Consider the following 19,771-nt stretch of genomic DNA (forward strand, 5'->3'; position numbering starts at 1 on the left):
GCAGGAGAGGGAGAGAAGACGTGGTGACGTGCAGCAGGAGAGGGAGAGAAGACGTGGTGACGTGCAGCAGGAGAGGGAGAGAAGACGTGGTGACGTGCAGCAGGAGAGGGAGAGAAGACGTGGTGACGTGCAGCAGGAGAGGGAGAGAAGACGTGGTGACGTGCAGCAGGAGAGGGAGAGAAGACGTGGTGACGTGCAGCAGGAGAGGGAGAGAAGACGTGGTGACGTGCAGCAGGAGAGGGAGAGAAGACGTGGTGACGTGCAGCAGGAGAGGGAGAGAAGACGTGGTGACGTGCAGCAGGAGAGGGAGAGAAGACGTGGTGACGTGCAGCAGGAGAGGGAGAGAAGACGTGGTGACGTGCAGCAGGAGAGGGAGAGAAGACGTGGTGACGTGCAGCAGGAGAGGGAGAGAAGACGTGGTGACGTGCAGCAGGAGAGGGAGAGAAGACGTGGTGACGTGCAGCAGGAGAGGGAGAGAAGACGTGGTGACGTGCAGCAGGAGAGGGAGAGAAGACGTGGTGACGTGCAGCAGGAGAGGGAGAGAAGACGTGGTGACGTGCAGCAGGAGAGGGAGAGAAGACGTGGTGACGTGCAGCAGGAGAGGGAGAGAAGACGTGGTGACGTGCAGCAGGAGAGGGAGAGAAGACGTGGTGACGTGCAGCAGGAGAGGGAGAGAAGACGTGGTGACGTGCAGCAGGAGAGGGAGAGAAGACGTGGTGACGTGCAGCAGGAGAGGGAGAGAAGACGTGGTGACGTGCAGCAGGAGAGGGAGAGAAGACGTGGTGACGTGCAGCAGGAGAGGGAGAGAAGACGTGGTGACGTGCAGCAGGAGAGGGAGAGAAGACGTGGTGACGTGCAGCAGGAGAGGGAGAGAAGACGTGGTGACGTGCAGCAGGAGAGGGAGAGAAGACGTGGTGACGTGCAGCAGGAGAGGGAGAGAAGACGTGGTGACGTGCAGCAGGAGAGGGAGAGAAGACGTGGTGACGTGCAGCAGGAGAGGGAGAGAAGACGTGGTGACGTGCAGCAGGAGAGGGAGAGAAGACGTGGTGACGTGCAGCAGGAGAGGGAGAGAAGACGTGGTGACGTGCAGCAGGAGAGGGAGAGAAGACGTGGTGACGTGCAGCAGGAGAGGGAGAGAAGACGTGGTGACGTGCAGCAGGAGAGGGAGAGAAGACGTGGTGACGTGCAGCAGAAGAGGAAGAAAAATGTGTGGGGACAGATCAGAATTAAAAAGTGGAGAGGAAGGAAGAAAGGAGTAAAAGTATAAGTTTAAAATTAACACAGCAAAGCAGAAAATATCTTTTCTATTTGTGCAGCAGTACATATCTAGAACTTAGATTGTACAGCAAACTAAAAAAGCCATTACTTAATTTTCTAAAAAATAAATTGTAAGAAGTGGTTATATTTTTTATTTCCTTTGTTTTATTTCTTACATAAGTGTATCATTTTATCTGTCATGATGCAGTATTATTTCTATTAAATCAATACAGCATTTTTTCCCCCCATTTCTTCTACTTCATCTTATTTTCTTCATTCAATTTAGCCTTTCCTTTAAAATTTCCTTAATCTTCTCTTTCATATTCTTTCTCTATAAATTCAGCTCATCATTTCCTTCTTCTCTCCAACAGTTTAGCTCGGCCTTGCTTCCTTCTCTTCATCAGCTCTACTCTGGGTTTCTTTTTCTCTCAGTTCAAGTATTCCCTTCTTCTATATTCTCTTTGTTTAACTTGACATTTTCTCATAAAGTTCAGCTCAGCGTTTATTTCTTCTTTCAGTTCGGCTTGACATTTCCTTCTTCTCTCCTTCAGGGCTGCTCAGCATTTTCTTCTCTTTCAGTTCAACATTTCCTTCTTCCTTAACCAGATTTCAAGTTTTCATTTTCATCTCTATAGAGGGTTGGTTTGTTTATCATATTTGTACACTCAAAATTTCTCGATATTGGCTTGTCACCTAGAAAAGAATATAAGTTTTAATGATTTGGTAAGAACTTTTTCTCAACTCTATCCTCATACCCAGTAAGATTGTCAGTAATCTATAAGTTACATTTCATCTTTGTCGACGTGATTTTAACACTAGAAATATTTTGGCCACTTTTTTTTTTCCATATTTTCGAATGTAACTAACTGGATACATATTACCACTATTAACAGTATTTAAAAAGAAAAGTATTTTCCAAATTATCAGGCATATTGAATTGAATTTACTCTATCTACTTTAAGCACTTTTTTTTTTTAAATCTTACCTTCAAAGTAGAGTTGACATCTTCCAGCCTTAATAGCCAGGAGTTTTAAAGTTCTTGTAAAATTTCTGTAATTCTGATGTAGGAATTTCCTTATACATTCTGGCCTTTTCCAATTCTAAAATTTAAGTATAAAGTTAAAGTTATTCAATTTTTGATATCACAGATTAGAGAATTTAGACATGTTCTTTTTGTAGGTTTAATATTGACAGTCAACTGCATAATGCCCAGTTTTCGTTAAAATTCTAAACAGTTCAATACAAAATATACAAATTACTAACTAAAATTTTTCAATGACTGATTAAACTCTAGGTTTTCACCTTTGTTCCACAATTTACCCAATCAATCAACCTTACCAAATGATTCCACAAATTTACCAAAAAATTCCAAACTTACCACAATTAGAACTTAAAACTCTTGTTATATTACTTGTAGTACATTGTGTAAAAATTTTTATCAGTTTACCCCTCAATACTCATTAATATGCAGATTTGATAAATTTGTCACATAAGAATTACCATACAGTATTTTTCAGATATTTCTGTCATAGTTAAATAAGAAAAGTCTTGCTGGCTTTACATATTAAATGTCTGAAAAATATTTTCACAAATTGTCTCAAATACCGTTACAAAGTTTATTTAGGTTTAATATTAAACTTTTATGGAAAACAAAAATTTTCATCTTTCGAATCTGTCCGACACCAGTCTGCAACCAAATAGAGCCTACTAGTCTAAGTCTTCAGGATAATCCTAAGAGGGAAGGAAGAGAGGGGTCAAAGTCTGCTCATTCCCTTGGGAGTACTGTATATATAATTTTTAAATCTATAGTTAGTTCTATACAAACCCCATTCTTTTATTAAGGGTTTAGGACATTAGCAAAGCTGGAAACCATTAATTTCAATTTTTCAACAAGGTTATAGTTGCCTGCCTGGTGGTAGGTAGCCACCCCTTCCACTCAACAGGTAGATCTACATTTCCTTTACCCAGAGACCTTTAATGAGAAAAGAGGGGGGAGTAACCTTATAATTAAATACTGGTTAACCGACCCAGAAAACCTCTATATACTTCAGTCCTATAGAGAGCAAAATTCATAACTCCTAATGACCTCACCATTAAGATGTCCCAGGTCTTAAGCCAAGTTTCTACCAGGAGCTGGAAGATTATCTCTAGAATCTATATACCTAAAGATATGCATGTCCAAATGTGTAGGCATTATGTGATGTGACAAAATGAGTGTGCATGCATTTCATCCATCCTTCCCCTCTAACAGAACTGAGGGAGATAAATATAAAAGTGCAAACAAATTGCACTCGAGCGTAGCCTACCAGCATTATCCAGCTCCATTATGGCACAACTGCTGCACCCTATGAGGGAAAGTGTGAAATTCTTAGTCAATGGCTATTTCCCTACCAGTGCTTAGAAGCCAGTGTCTGGTACTCTGGTCTGAATAACAGTTCTCTTTAGGTAACGACACCCACAGGGCAGAAGCAGGCAGTCATCCCCATTGCGTCTTGGAAAGGAGAGGGGGGAGAAGACTCAAACCTGGTGTTGATAACGTCTGGATTCTAGGTTTTGGCTACGAACTTGGAAACCAAGGTTAACAAGACCACCTTCCATCCCTCTGAATGACCATAGCTCAGGAGATGCCATATAAGTCATCTATTCTTTTCACAAGCGCAAAAGCAAGTACAGAGGCAGACTATGTTGTAGTATCAGGGATTCCTATCCGACACCCTCCACAATGGTTTGTACGGTGACCACTTGAGCCGAGAACTTTGACATCCTAGTTCCCTAGGAAGGATATAACTATTTGAGGCTCCTCACTACTATGGACAAAATACATCAAAGTAGAAAGGTCCAAGCCCTTCAGTCCAAAATCCTGCCCCAAGGCTGAGCGATAGCCTTTCACCAATGAAATCAGGCAGGAGTAGTTGAGGAAATCAGCAATTAGTTACAAAAGCTCTACAAACAGATGATGGTCCACTTAGTCTGGTAAAAACTCCCGAGGTTCTATTCGGATATCGTATTACTCGCGTAGGGACTTGCAAAAAACACTAGGAGAAGCTGGAGAGTTTTCACCTGTGAAATGACAGGGAAGCCGGTCATCAGAGTTCAAAACGTCTAATGCCACACAAACAGACTGCTGCATAATGTCTGCCAAACACACCCAAAAGTTGACCCTCGCCCTCTGCTCTGTTAAACATATAACACACTCGATGAAACTCCATTAAAATGAGTAAAAAGTGACCCTTGCCATATATACCGATTACAGCATAAAGCCCATCAGAAGCAAAAAATTAAAAGCCCTTAAGAAAAGGCTACCCTAAACTTTGTTGCAAGTCATTTACTTAGGTATAGATTCCATACTCTTACTGGGAATTCAAAGGTAACAGCAAAGTTACAAATTCTGTGGTGTGCTAACAAGTTAATTTGTATCTTGTACCTTTAGGTTTCATGTGCATCCTTTCTTCAAACACTAGTCCCCATCATACTTTATCATAGGTCAGGAAGATTACCTTCTAATAATATAACATCACTGGTCTTCCATTCCTATTCTTATTAGTAACCTTCCTTCCCGTTAATCTAAAATAATGAATTATCATGCATTTAAAAACCCATCAGAACATTTAAAACCATTCTTTTTTTCACTTTTTAAAGAAATGTTACTTGATAAAATAGAAATATTCCTATATAATGTCAAAGCAATTGTTGATAGTTCATCACCATGGTCTATTCTTAACCAGCAGAAAACATGCTGGCCATTTCCTATTTTCATTTTTTTTTTAACCTAACCAGGAAAGCTTTAAAGTGTCTTGATCCTTCTGTCTTTCTGAAAACTTGTGTTCTGAGAACTCTGTATTCTATGTTCCAAAATTTGTCTTGTTTTGTCAAAAAAAATTTACGAATTTTTTTTAACAATCATCTTTGATATCGAGATGTGGATTTGCAGTAAAACACTACGAAAAGCATTTGATAACTTGACTACAAAGAAGCTATTATATCAAATTAGGTTATAATGACAACTTTACTACAAATAAGCTATTATATCAAATAAGGTAATATATCTTCATGAAAATATTTTTTTCATGGGTATAACTTTGGTAAAAGAGCTGTTGACAAAATTAAATCAATAATTTGCAGTTTGTGTAATCAAAAGCTCACACTATAAAATATAAATAGACTAGGTAAATACAAATATTCCTATAGGAAACACGAAGCCATTCAGATAAATTTCCAGATGAGGCCGATGACCATATCCTATTCACCATTTCTGGATTGTAAAGATATGAAAATTATGAAAAAACTGAAATAACAATAATAAGTTTTATCATACCAATTTCTAAAAGATCATGTAAGACTAGAAAAATATGCAGTACATATTTATATTAAAGTTTTGTTTGCTTTAATATCAAATGCCTGAAAAAAATTAATTTGTTCTTTCACAAATCTGTCGAATGACCAGACCACAAATAAACAAAGCCCACCAGTCTTGGTCTTTAGGATAATGCCAAATAGACGGATGAGGGGGTGCTTATCCCCTTTGAAAAATATTTAAAAATCTGTATATTTCTTAACTATACAGACCAGAGACCTTTACTAGGACTGACATAAGCGAAGCTGGAAACGGCCGTTTTTAAATTTTTTTCAATAGGTATCATAGTTGCCTGATGTGTGGTGGATAGCCAGCTACATGACAGGTGGAACTACATTTTCTTTAGCCTAGGACCTTTAATGGTGAAATATTGTAAAAGGGAGAAGTCTTCATAACCCCACTAGTTGGTTATCTAAACCACAAAATGTCTAAATAATTTACTCCAGTAAACCTAACTACCTGACCATCAAGATGTCACAGGTCATAGACTAAATCTCTACTAGGAACTGGTGGATGGTCTCTCTAGATTTTATATCTCTAAGGATACAAATGTCCAAATGTATGGTATAGGCATTTTGTGAGGTATGGGTGTGCATGCATTCTACCAATCCTACCCCTTAAACAAAATAATGAGGGATACATAAATGCAAAAATTGCAAAGAAAATGTTCTCCAATAGCTTACCAGCATCTAGTGTTCTCCTGGTCCATAACGGCACAATAGCTGCACCACAAGAACGGGAAATAAGGAAATTCTTGGTCATTGGCTGTTTCACTTTTTCAGTGCTTAGAAACTGTTGCCTGGTGCTCTGGTCTGAAGCAGGTTTCAAGTCCAATTTCTCTTAACTCTTACAAGCTTGGGACCTGGAAAAGAATAATAAAATAAATGGTTGGAAATTATTACAATTTATTTCAAGTCTTCTACATACCAATTTGATTCAGTTACCATATTTGACGACCTATAGGACGCACTTTTATCCCAAAATTTTGGCAAATGAAATCGCCCTACGTTTTATACTTGTAGGTAAAGTTTGAAACCTACAGTAAGCTTAGGCTAATCTAACCCAGCTTACCCTAGGTACTTTTACCTGCACCAAACTCCATGCATCCTTATTTTATTCTTATTGCTGGTATTATTGTAATATTACCAGTGCTTTAAAAATGAATTCGTTAAAATTAACAATTTCAACCGAAATGCTGTGACTTTCGTTTATAAACATCAGGTGACAAAATAAAAGATAGTTATGGTTGCGTTCTTAGCAATCTTTTAACTTCTCTTTCCTCAGCCTTTGAAAATATCAGTCTATCTATCTATATACTAAGGCACTTCCCCCAATTTTGGGGGATAGCCGACATCAAAATAGAGAATAATTTTAATGGTATCGCTAATAATGGTAGTAATCAAATTTAGATTAGCATAATGTATTAAAAATCCACAATTCCAATTATCCCCACTTCCTCCAATCAAGCACCATCTTCTCTGTTACATCATACTGTACTTAACAGTACTTTGTTATTGATGTCTTAAACACAAACAGGTTTTTCTGTTATGTGATGTAGAAATTTTTAGGCAATGTACAGCTAGACTATTTTCAGCAATATATGCCTAAATACACTTAAAACTGTTTCCTTGAATCTGACCTGCTGAAAGGAGGGTGCGTCTTATAGGACGTATAATACGGTACTTGCATACAAGAACAGCAATTTGTATGTGAAAAAAAAAACCTCATTCAGCCAATAACTTTTAGGACTTTGAAATAGCTTTGTAAAATTTAAATTAGAAATTTACATTACACCCAATAAATATTTTGTTAAATGGTTGTATGGTTGATTTTCCCTCTTTTGTCCTTTCTTTCAAATTCAAAAGTAATATTCAATGGAAAGATACCACTAGTGATGGACCTAAGTCAAAGTTTGGCATTCAACAGACTTGTTTAAAAACCCTTATTCTGCAAATATGGGGGTACATTGAATTGATTAATGCTACTGTGAAAAGGGATTTTGACGAAGGAAAAATCTATTTCTGGGGAGAGACCTGTGGCGCCCGGCGAAAAGTCCTTCTTGTATACCTTTTCTGATAAAAACCTTCCAATTATACCAGAGAAAGATAAAAGCATGGAATGCTGAGGTTACAACCCTCGCGCGAGCACCTTTTGGGTGTCGTGTATAAAGCAAAGGCGCGTGAAATCCACTATTCACAGGTTGTCTTCCATTTAGTTAATTCCTTCGCCAAAGGGATGGGCCGATACAGAGGCCCTAGACACATCCCCATCGCCGCACCACCCACGCCACGACGCGAGCGCCATCTGAACAACATCCTTCTGTATTGACCATGATGGCTTGGAAAGGAAAGGGTGGGATCGTGTAAAATAAGGGGAAGGGTTTCGCCGGGCGCCACAGGTCTCTCCCCAGAAATAGATTTTTCCTTCGTCAAAATCCCTTTTCTGGGTCGAACCTGTGGCGCCGGGCGAAAATGTACCAGAGAATGCCTTCCAAGCCCAACAATAACTACTAATTTAATAAGGGGAGAGAAACAACACCATGTAAAGAAAATCATATATAATTCAGGTAAGTAGGCATAAAATAGTGAGAGTAAGGATAAACAAACATGATAACAAGGAAACCTCTGAGTATCAGAGGAAAACATGCAACAAAACTGACATGGCTAAGAATATCCCAACTTAATAACAAGGGAAAACAATAATAGTTACAATCATATTAACCTAATATGTAATACACTTAGGGCTAACGAACCACCAAGGAAGCGGCGTCGTGGTGCGAGTGGCGGGTAGGAGGGAGAAGAGAAGAGATGGATGAAAGGAAGAACAAAAGATCAATGGGGAGAGATAAGGCTCCCAGCTGCAACCGTTGGATATTTAAGAGCCTGTAAGTTCTTTAGATAGTGGCGTTTGAAGACCATAGGAGATTTCCAACCCGTGTACTTCTTAAGGTTATCAAAGTCCATATTCTGGAAATAGTTGATGGAGGTAGCTATCGACCGGATATCATGAGCATGGGGAAATGATCCCGGATTGGCTTGTTTAATGAAGTATAGGATCTGTTGCCTAATGCCACGTATGGAAATGGTACCTCCTTGTTCTCTGATAAACAAGGGGCCAGACGATCGGGTAGCAGTCCTGGCTAAAAAGGCCCTGAGAGTGGTGACCGGACATAGAGAAGTATCTTGGAGAAGAGGAATAATCTTCCAAGGGGACCACCTATTTTGGGGGTCCTCGTTCTTAGCTAGGAACGCCCTGTCTGGTGAAAGAAGTACCTCACCTGAAAGGAGGAAATCCATGTTCTCTGAGTTTCGTGAGAGAGCTGCTAGTTCTGAGATTCTGGAACCCGAGGCCAAAGCTGTTAGAAATAAAGTCTTCCTAAGAAGAGTGATATAAGAGCAGGATTCGTTGTCCGTGTCGGAGGCCAGTTTGAGGACATCATTTAGAGACCAAGAGACCTTTTGAGGACGGACCGAAGGTCGAAGCCTAGCACATGCTTTTGGAATAGATGAGAAATAAGACTCCGCCAGGTTAATGTTAAACCCAACCAGGAAGACTTTCCTCAGAGCTGACTTAATGGTGGTTATAGTGCTAGCTGCTAGGCCTTTGTCAAAAATGGACCTAAAGAAGGAGATGGCTAAATTAGGAGTCATAACCGAATGGTCTGAAGTCCTTAAGAAATCCGCTAGTTTCTTTACCGCCGAATCATATTGGCGAATCGTTGAGTCCCTTTTGTCTGATTCTATAAAGAGGACATTATCTGGGTCGATGTTTGCGTCCCTACGTGCCGCAAACTTCATGAAATCCACAAAGTTAGGGTTTTGGCTATCCTTGAGGAATCTGACACAGTCCGTGTTTGGACCACCTGGGTCAGTTTGGGGAATGGGATCCGGAAGGGACGGAGTTTCAACTCGAGGAGGAGAGGAAACCAACTGCTCTTTGGCCAGTGAGGTGCCACTAAAGCTACTACCCCGTTGAAGGAGCGGAGTTTGTGCAAGACTTTCAGTAGAAGATTCACTGGAGGGAATAAGAAGATCTTCTGCCAATGGTTCCAATCCAGGGTTAATGCGTCCATGGCATAAGCCTGAGGGTCCAGGTTCGGTGTCACATAACACGGGAGTTTGTGATTGAGTCGGGTCGCGAATAGATCTACCTGGAGACCTGGAACCAGCCTGAGTATCCACCGGAAGGAGTGCATGTCCAGGGACCACTCCGATTCCAGTGGGCTCGTCCTGGATAATGCGTCTGCTATCACATTCTGGACTCCTGCTAGGTGAGTTGTTGACAGGAACCAGTCTTTGTCGGCTGCCAAGGTGAAGATAGTGACCAGGATCTGATTCAGGTTGGGTGATTTGGACCCCCCCCTGTTGAGGCAGTGGACTACGGCCGTGCTGTCTGAGACTACTCTGATGTGGGTCGACCTCGGAGGGGAGATTCTCTTCAGGGTCAAGAACACCGCCATGGCTTCGAGAACATTGATATGGAACTGTCTCATGGCGGGTGACCAAGAGCCCTGACACATCTGATGTTGGGAGTAACCCCCCCAACCACTCAGAGACGCGTCGGTATGAATTGTCACTTGTGGAGAGGGGAACTGTAGAGGAACCGACTTGGAGAGGTTCCTCCGATCGGACCATGGTTGTAGTCTCATTTTCAAGACAGAGGGGATCTTCGAGGTCTTGTCTCTTAAAGGTATTGTCGCCCTCTTTCTCCAAACTCGATTGATGTCTGAGTTTGGCTTTTAATAGGAGATCGGTCAGTGAGGCAAACTGGAGTAGGCCGAGGACTCGTTCTAAAGCTCTTCTGGACACCTGTTTGTGTTTGAGAAAGTTCCTGACCTTGGAAGCTATCTCCCTCACCTTCCTGGGAGGAAGGGAGAGCTTGTGCTTTGAGAGGTCCCAACGGATGCCTAACCATTCGAAGAGGCTTGATGGTTGTAGGCGGGACTTCCGGAGGTTGACTTGGAAGCCCAGTTTGGCGAGAAAATGGAGTACCTTCGACGTAGCTCTTTTGCATTCCTGGTGCGACTGGGCCCAAATGAGCCAATCGTCCAGATAGGCGACGATTTGTATCCCTTGGTGTCTGAGTTGCTCGAGCACCGTCTCCCCCAGTTTCGTGAATACCCTGGGGGCAATGCTGAGACCGAAGGGCATGACTTTGAATGCGAAGGCTCTCTTGCCGAGACGGAAGCCTAGATAAGGAGAGAAGTTTCGAGCTACTGGGACATGATAATAGGCGTCGGTAAGATCGATAGAGGTGGTGACGGCCCCACGGGGAAGTAAGGTCCGTACCTGAGAGATAGTCAGCATACGGAACTTGTCGCAAAGGATGTAAGAGTTGAGCTTCGACAAGTCCAGAACTACCCTCAACGCCGACGAGTCTTTCTTCGGGACTGTAAACAGGCGGCCTTGGAACTTCAGGGATCGAACCCGCTTGATTGCTCTCTTCTTGAGTAACTCCGCAGTGTACTCTTCCAGGATGGGAGTGGGTCTCTGGAAGAAGGTCACCGGTGGAGGAGGGGATCCCTGTGACCATTTCCAACCCAAGCCCCTTGATATTATGCTGTGAGCCCATGGACTGAAGGTCCAATGATCCCGGAAGTGATAAAGTCTCCCTCCTACCGGCATCACATCATTGGGAGGGAGTGAACTTAGGGCCCCTCCCTCCACGGGAACCCCTTGCTCTGGGCCCGCCGCGTTGGCGGAACTGTCCTCTACCTCTGGAACTCCCTCTTTGGTATCCACGAAAGGAACCGGAGGGTTCGTAGGCAGGGTTGTATGCAGGTGAGGGCATCCAAGAGGGGTTGGGCTGTGTACCAGGGGGAGCAGCGAGGTAGACTACCTGCTGAGGAGGCGCCTGTTGTCGAGAAGTCGAGGCCGCGGAAGGCTGTGGGGACGAGGTACCCCGGGCCGCTTTGTAAGGACTAAACCTCAGCTTCTTCTTGAAGAATGTGTGTCTCTGGGGTTCGAACCTCTTTTTGGCTGAGAGACCCCACCTTACCTGCAAATTCTGGTTTGCCCTCGCTGCGTCCTGAAGAACCTTATCCACCTCGGTCTGAGGGAAGAGGGTCTTACCCCAGCAGGAGGAAGCTATCAGTCTGTTCGGCTCATGCCTGATGGTGGCCTCCGACAGAACGAACTTCCTGCAACTAACCCGTGCTGACCAGAAGTCATGGAGATCTATTTGGTAGGATAGCAGCTGGTTCTTTGTGGCGACTCTGAACAGCATTTCCTCTGGGTAAAGAGATGCAAGGGACTCCATGGAGGTGATGGATTGGAGGGACCTAGCAAGTCTAGTACGGGTCTCGAACTCAGTTTTGAGAAGACTCTCTATTAATCTGGGAAGCTTCTCAGAGAAAAGAGTAGAGGCACAGTCCGGGTCTAGTTTCCCCACCGTGAAGGTAGAGGCCGCAGCATCCCAGGCTGCCGAGGAACCCGGAATAAGCAAAGAGGTGGGGTCCGTCTCCTTGAGAGCCGGCATGGAAGAGCCTTCTTTGATGGCCTGTATAGTCAGCTCTGTGACTTTGTCTATGAGCGGCAAAGAGATGGAGGCCGCTGTCGTAAAAATAGTGTAGGAACCCTTGTGAGGGGTGAGCTTGGAGTTAATACACCCCCACTCTGATAGTGTTCTGGCCCAGATAGCCTGGGCCTGCTCTTTTGGAAATATGACCGTTTCCTTCGGTACCTTGTCCATACGGACCAATGCATGTTCCTTTAACCGTACAAAACCATTGAACGGGAATGCTAGGCCCGGGGGATAGAACTCCAGGTCCTCTAGAGGGCGGGTGCCCATGCCCTCCAGAGTTAGGGAGCCATCTACGAATGGAGCATGCAAAGCAAACCGCCAAGGATTGTTTTTATCGAAGGGCGGCAGCTTCGATGCGTCTGGGGCAGAAGGGGGAGGGAACTGAGTTCCGGCGCGGAGGGTCTTATCTAAACAATATGAAGCCCGTCCCATGTAGTAAACAATATAAATATAACAATAGAACGAAAGTTATTGAGAATCCCTCGTGGCGGAGTATAACTCAAGGCGGAGTGGATAACGTTCATAACTACTCCCGAGCCGTAACGGGGAGAGGACGAAACACGGACCAAAATAACGCTAACAATTGAAAAGTCACGAAAAATAAATAACTCGTAAGTTATCATCCACCCAGAGGGGGAGAGGTGAGGGAGGGAGAACCCGCTGAACGCACAAAACGGAAAACGGGAAATCCGCTCCCCCACCGGAGCTAAGAAAGAAAACGAGAGAAAGGGGTAACTCGTGACTGCGAACAGAAAACGGGGACCCCAATCTCCCGCTCTCTTGGACACAAAAACAGGACTAAAAACCCTTATTCTGCAAATATGGGGGTACATTGAATTGATTAATGCTACTGTGAAATAATTAATGCTACTGAAACTGACAGCGAATTTATTATCTACTGTTAAGAGCAACTTACATGGTTTATAAAATAAATATACCTCATTGTTAAAAAAAACTCAATCTCTCACCTGATGACAAGTGTTAAGACTTTTCTCGACTTTTCCTCTTCAAATTTACCAAGGCTTCTGTTAAACAAATGAAAGGACCTAATTTTTTATTTCAGTGCACATTCACTAATACTGTACTTCCTAGTCAGAAAAAAAGAAATGTTAATCGAGATAAAATTCAAAACTACTTTCAATAAGAAACTAATCATTTGCAGCAATCTTAATATGCCTTTATACTAAGAGATACCTTTCATATTTTTCAAAGGTAGGTTTGATTTTGACAGTACTATTGATTTTGACAGTACTATTTTCTTTATGTCAGTTTTTTAGTAAATGGACAGTAGTCAACTAAGTATGGCTATACAAATTTTCTGGCCACAACTCTTAGCAGATGAACAGATATATAGGTGATTGACCCAAATTTTACAAAAGCTAATCAACTAATCAAGAGTCTACTTCTGTTCTGCGATTGTACCTGATCAATCTTACCGTATAATCTCAATCATATCATAATTAGAAATTGCTACCTTATATTAAATACAGTATTTAAAAGTCTTAATTACCCCTCAAGAAATAATACGCAAGTTTATGATAACCAGTTTTATAACAGATCACCCTAGTATTTTACATAAAAATATTCCAAACCTACTTTTATTAGGGTTAAGTGTAAACTTTTATTAGCTTTAACATTACATGTCTATGAAAAAATTAATTTGATCTTTTACAAATCTGTCTACTGAATGCAGACCACATACAAAGCCTACCAGTCTTAGTCCTTAGAGGAATGCTAAATGGGAGAGAAGAGTGGAAAGGCTACCCATTCCCCTTGGAAAATGTAACATTTGTAAGGAATTTGTATTTTTCCTGACAATACAAACCTTGAGCTCTTTATAAGGAATATACTTTCCGCAAAGCTGGAAACAAGCCTTAAGACTTTTAGTGAGGAATAATTACCTACCGCTAGCTGGCAGAAAGGGCAAGTGGGGGCAGTACCAGCTAACCCGCTCACAAACATCTGTGCTATACAGTCACTTATGATTACAGGCAGAATTTGCAGGGGAATAGGTGATGGCGGGACAGCTCTGTATAAAGAGCTCAGGGTTTGTATAGTTAGGAAAGATACAAATTACTTTCAAATTTATTTGTTTCGACACTCAATACAAACCCTTTTGCTCTTAATAGAGAAAGGCTCACCTTTAGGTAGGTGGAAGTCCTAACCAACTGGCAGGTTTGTGACCCGGGGTGTGCCTCTGTGCTTCGCACGAGCTCAAGAGAGGAACACCTTGACACCTCGCTAAACTCTTGTGCATATGTGAGTCAACAGCCTGGGCAATCAGTGTGATAATTAAGCCATGTGACTTGCTCAGGTAAGAATTATTGGGAGTAGGAAAACTCATCAGACACCTTTCATACATTGCCCGACTACCGCCTCACTGGGAGAACACGGACACAAGTATATAATCATATATCAAGTAACACAAGGGAAATGGTTCATACCTGCAGACGGAGGCGGCCAGCTTGCAGCGTACCGAAGATGCTGTACCCCAAAGATGGGAAGATGAAGCCAGTCACCATTATTCCTCCCAGACTAGTCCGGGGTAACGTTTGCCCCCCCAAACAAACTGTTCCTTGTCCTACAAGGGAGCTTGAGGTGTTTAGACCACATATTGTGAAGGCACCACAGGACCAATAGAGAAAGTATCCAGGTTCCTGTTTGATACGTCTGGGAAGTAGTGAGCTGTGAATGTTTTCCGACATTTCCACACACCGGTTTGAAGCACCTGTGCCATAGAGTACTTTTTAAATGCAAGGGATATGCTAATGCCCTAAATAGTATCCAATGGACCAGTCTTTCTCACATTTGGAAGAAAAAAAATACTATCAGGAAGTCATTTACATTTTTAGTGTAAGCAATAACAACGCTGGCTTCTCTTACACCAACTGATGTTTTCAATTTAAAATGTCCGAGATTAAGCCTACAATTATTTTCTCATACACTTCAATAAACATATCAAAGAAATTTATATTTGACTATATAAACCATAGTCCTTTACATAGATGATTTTGGCACAAGCTGGAATGGCTGCTGAATTGCTTACAGAGATAGATAATGATTTAGTACAAAAGGGCGAGAACCCCAAACCCAGTTACCTATCAGAAGAGACTCACTTTGACCTCCTGGCGCTGGACTACGAGCAGTGCTTGAGGAAGGAAGTTTAACTTATAGAAATCATCATCATCATCTCCTACGCCTACTAACGCATAGGGCCTCAACTAGATTTCGCCTGTCTATCTTGAGCTTTTAAATCAAAAGTTCTCTATTCGTCATCTCCTACTTAACGCTTCATGGTCCTCAAACATGTAGGTCTGGGTCTTCCAACTCTTAGTGTCTTGAGGAGCCCAGTTGAACGTTTGGCGAGATAATCTCTCCTGAGGAGTGCGAAGACCATGCCCAAACCATCTCTATCTGCCCTCACCAGGATCTCATCCAACATATGGCACTAATAATCTTTCATTTCTAATCTTATCCTGCCATTTAACTCCTGATATTCTTCTGAAGGCTTTGTTCTCAAATCTACAAAATCTGTTGGATATAGTTTCATTGCATTATCACGACATGTCCATACAGCAACACTGATCTCACTAAACTGATATATAGCTGCTTTTTGTGTGTAATTTCAGGCGCTTTGTTTTCCAAATTTTATTTAACCTAGCCATTGTCTGATTTGCTATTTTCAATCTTTCATTAAACTCCAATTCTAAAAACCTGTATTACAGATCTTAGTTCCTAATATTTAAATGATTCTACCTCATTAATCCTTTCTCCTTCCAATGATATTTCATTTTCCATTGCACAGACATCTCTGTCTGTCTTCTATTTATCTTGAGCCCAACCTCCTGTGATAATTCATGCATTCTGGTGAGCAAGCATTGCGAATCCTGTGGCATTCTGCTAATAAGGACAGCATCATCAGCATACTCTAGGTCAGCTAACTTCCTATTACCAATCCAATACTTCTCCACCATCTTCAACTGTTCTATGCATTACAAAATCCATGAGGATGATAAACAACATAGGTGACAACAAACTTCCTTGGAAGTACTCCACTGTTCCCAGGAAATTCATTTGATAGGACTCCAGTAACATTAACTTTGCACTAACTATGCTCATGAACAAAATCAAATTTACATATTTATGAGAACTCCATAATGACGAAGGAGACCACAAAATTGGCCGGAGCACACTATTCAAAGGCTTTTTCATAGTCCACAAATGCCATCAACAGTGCATTCCTATATTCTACACATTGCTGTATATGTCTTAAAATGAAAATTTGGACAGTACAACTTCCACCTTTTATAAATCCCGCTTGTTCATCTCTCGGCTTTTCATCAATCTTTCTCTCGAGCCTCTTTAGAATAAGCAAACTATATATTTCAATGACAACTGACATAAGTGTGATATGTCTGTAATTATTGCAATCAGTCAGATCTCCTTTCTTTCGCATTTTCACCAACACTCCTAGCTCCCATCCATCAGGTTTTGTCTCTCGATGCCACATTCTGCAACGTAATCTAAAGAATTCTGGTAGTCACTTCATTTCCAGTAAATTTCATCTCGGCTGTTATTCCATCGTATCCAGGGGTTTTCCATTTCTTTCGTTTAAGAATAGCTTCGACTTCAAACACTGAATTCATTCATGGGCACAGCAAGATCCTCCTTAGCTTCAGGTATATTAATAAAATCATTCCCTTCATATCTCCTATTCATGACCTCACTAGTGTTCCATCCAACATTGCCTTTCTTCATCCCCAGTTGTTATAACAGATCCATCTCTCTTTTTGATGGGTATATATGCTGCTTCTTTGGCCCAGTAGAGATTTCATTAATAATTCTATGAGCAATTCTTACACCATAGCCACTTCCTGAATTCATAGCTTTGTTAGCCTTATCTGCTTTACAGTCTAAATATTCTCTCTAGTCATTCCTGGCTTTTCTTTTCACCTAACTATCAATACTGGAATACTTTGAATGCTCTACCTTGTAATTTTCATTACTTCCTCGAAAACTTTCGACAATCAAATTGTCTGTCTTTTTATAGTATCCCAAGTATCACTTGATATCCATGGCTTTCTCCTTGAAACTATATGTCCTAAACCTTCACTACCAATAGACTGGTATGTTCTTGATATCACACCAATCTTCGTTATCGTTTGCTCCTCTTCTCTTAAAAGTCTCTAAGACTGCAAATAGATTTCTACATTCAATTGCAAATAATACATTACTTGAAAAAAATTTACACGTACAGTACACAAACTTTAGTCCTTTAATTCGAGACTCGATGCTTAGTGGGTCAGGAGTCAACCTAGAAGCAAACTGGTAGATTCTTTTTCTTCCCCTAGAAATGTCAGTCTGCCAGGTCCAATACAGGAATACAGGAGCGGATTCGAACAACCTTTTTTCTATCTTGTGTAAGGATGGGAAGACGGATAGGGCACAGCCTGTACAAAATCAAACAGTACATAATCAACCAAAAAACACTTTCCCATTAAGGGAAATCAATCCACAACAATACATTCTGGTGTATGATGCTCAATAGGTTGGTATAAATTCCACCAACTACCCCATCATTAGGGTGGATGAGAGAGATACTTTAAAATTAAAAGATAGAGCTCAGAAGTGTAACTTACGATACAAAGTCAGATCCAGCATGAGAAGTTTCGACTGCCTTGTCACTATGAGAGGGGACAGACAAAATGGAGAAGAACCAGTCATTCTACCATTTACCATATTTCTGTTACACCTAAACTTTAACATAGACAAGATGCTTCTGTCCTGTGTGGGAGCTGGGCTAGCTTCATAACTACGGTATACTACAGTAATAATTTGACAATCACAAAATGTATAATGTTTACACATTTCTAATGTTTCCCAATATTGTCCACTAATTTGTTTGCGAAATATTTGTTATTAAAATATTTACAAACTTCAGTATGGTTCAAATATTTTATAAAAACATTTGTATTAGCCTAACATGGGCATTAATAACGTACCAGAACAAAGTTATTTGGCTTCATATCATTAAATGCAACATTTTTAATTTCATAAAAGTTTAATATAAGTAATTGTGGCACCCTAGCAGTACCAGCCGAACTCAGTTGAGTCCCTTGTCAGGCTGGGAGGAACGTAGAGAGGAGAGGTCCCCTTTTTTGTTTCATTTGTTTGATGTTGGCTACCCCCCAAAATTGGGGGAAGTGCCTTGGTATATGTATGTATGTATAAATCCTTCCAAAATCTAAATTGCATCATATCAATTTTCATTCTAACTTCCCCATGAAATTCAATACTTCCCTTGCATGCATATTAACCTTATCCCATCAAAAATTAAATCTTACTTGCACGCTATTTTTCTTCCCTGGTATTTTAGTTGTTCTTGCCTGCCAACCAACTTTCGACTGTTTCGAACATTTTTGCAGCCTAATGGAAACATCCCTACCTAAAATTCTGCCAGACTCAGACTCAAGACCCTCTCAAGCTCAATAATTCAAGTGTCTGCAACCTCACTATGCTTGTGAGAAAAGTATAGGGGGTTTGGGGAGCCTATTTGTCTACCTGCTGAGTCATCAGCATCCACTGTCTCGTGTTCCCTGGTCTTAGCTTGATGGAGAAAGAGTTTAGGTGCTGATCATATGTACATATGGTCAGTCCATAGGGCATTGTCACAGTCCCTTGCCTCTGCTATTCATGAGTAGCCTGCAAAGTATTCTGCAAAACAGTTTTACCATGATAAAATCCTACAGATATTCCAATAAAATTTTTGTTAATTAGTTTATGGGCAACTATTCCCAAAGAAACTTACTTCTAAAAAGAAGTATTCTTAAATCCTTTTTGTAAATTAAGAGTAGATGCTTTTTCAAACACCCAAGGTGTGTGAAATTGCTACATAGATCTACATTCAACTCGCTTTTAATTCTGCACATCATCAGATTTAGATAGAACCTACACTACAGTACTATGTTTAAATAGCACCTATAGTGTAGGCACATACCCTAGAAATTAAATTCCAATACTTTATAGTTAAAATAATCCTTAATTTCTCACTTTCTGGTAATCTCAGCACTGTTTTACTGTAAAGAGCTTTCTCCTTCACCATAAATGTTAAGTTTTACCAGTAGACTTCGAATTGACCAGGGTTCCTAGTTTCGTAGTTTTGTAATTCTTCAATGAAAGACACCTAAACACTGTAGTGTAGTGGCCTTTATTCTAAATAGTATCCACTGGATCAGTTATTCTTATGTCTGGAAAAAAAAACCCAATCAGCTGCTCATTTGTATTTTTAGTGTTGAAAGATGGAATAATAAAATTGGCTTGTCATACACTAACTGCAGTTTTCAAATTAAAATGTCTATTGAGATTAAAACCACCTGAAACAATTATTTCCTCTTACACTTAAATAATAAAATTTCAATTAAATTTGTATTTTTCATAACTATAAAAAACAAGAGTATTTTACAAGGAGATTATTTCAGAGTTAATTGAACAGCATTTGACTTGCTTAGATAGTTAGCAATGTGTGGTGCATGAGGGCAAGAAGCCCCACCCTGCTCCCTGCAAGAAGCCTCTTGCTTTGACCTTCTGGATCAGGACTGATAGCAGTGGTAGGGGAAGGAGTTTGACTCGCATAATAAA

General features: G+C 41.1%; 1 protein-coding gene across 4 annotated transcripts in view; it reads right to left on the bottom strand.

Moving 5' to 3' along the window:
* Positions 1–1,056: 1,056 nt before the first annotated feature.
* The window catches only part of LOC137641618 (uncharacterized), a 115,430-nt gene continuing 96,715 nt past the window's right edge, over positions 1,057–19,771 (bottom strand). For all 4 annotated transcript variants that reach the window (XR_011044560.1, XR_011044561.1, XM_068374352.1 and 1 more), the window contains 3 exons: positions 6,295–6,473; positions 2,243–2,357; positions 1,057–1,950 (listed from right to left, as the gene is read on the bottom strand). The gene's annotated coding sequence lies outside the window, so the exon portion shown is untranslated. The remainder of the gene's footprint in view (positions 1,951–2,242; positions 2,358–6,294; positions 6,474–19,771) is intronic.

The sequence above is a fragment of the Palaemon carinicauda genome, chromosome 5 (assembly GCF_036898095.1).
Source record: "Palaemon carinicauda isolate YSFRI2023 chromosome 5, ASM3689809v2, whole genome shotgun sequence".
Classification (NCBI taxonomy): Eukaryota; Metazoa; Arthropoda; class Malacostraca; order Decapoda; family Palaemonidae; genus Palaemon; species Palaemon carinicauda.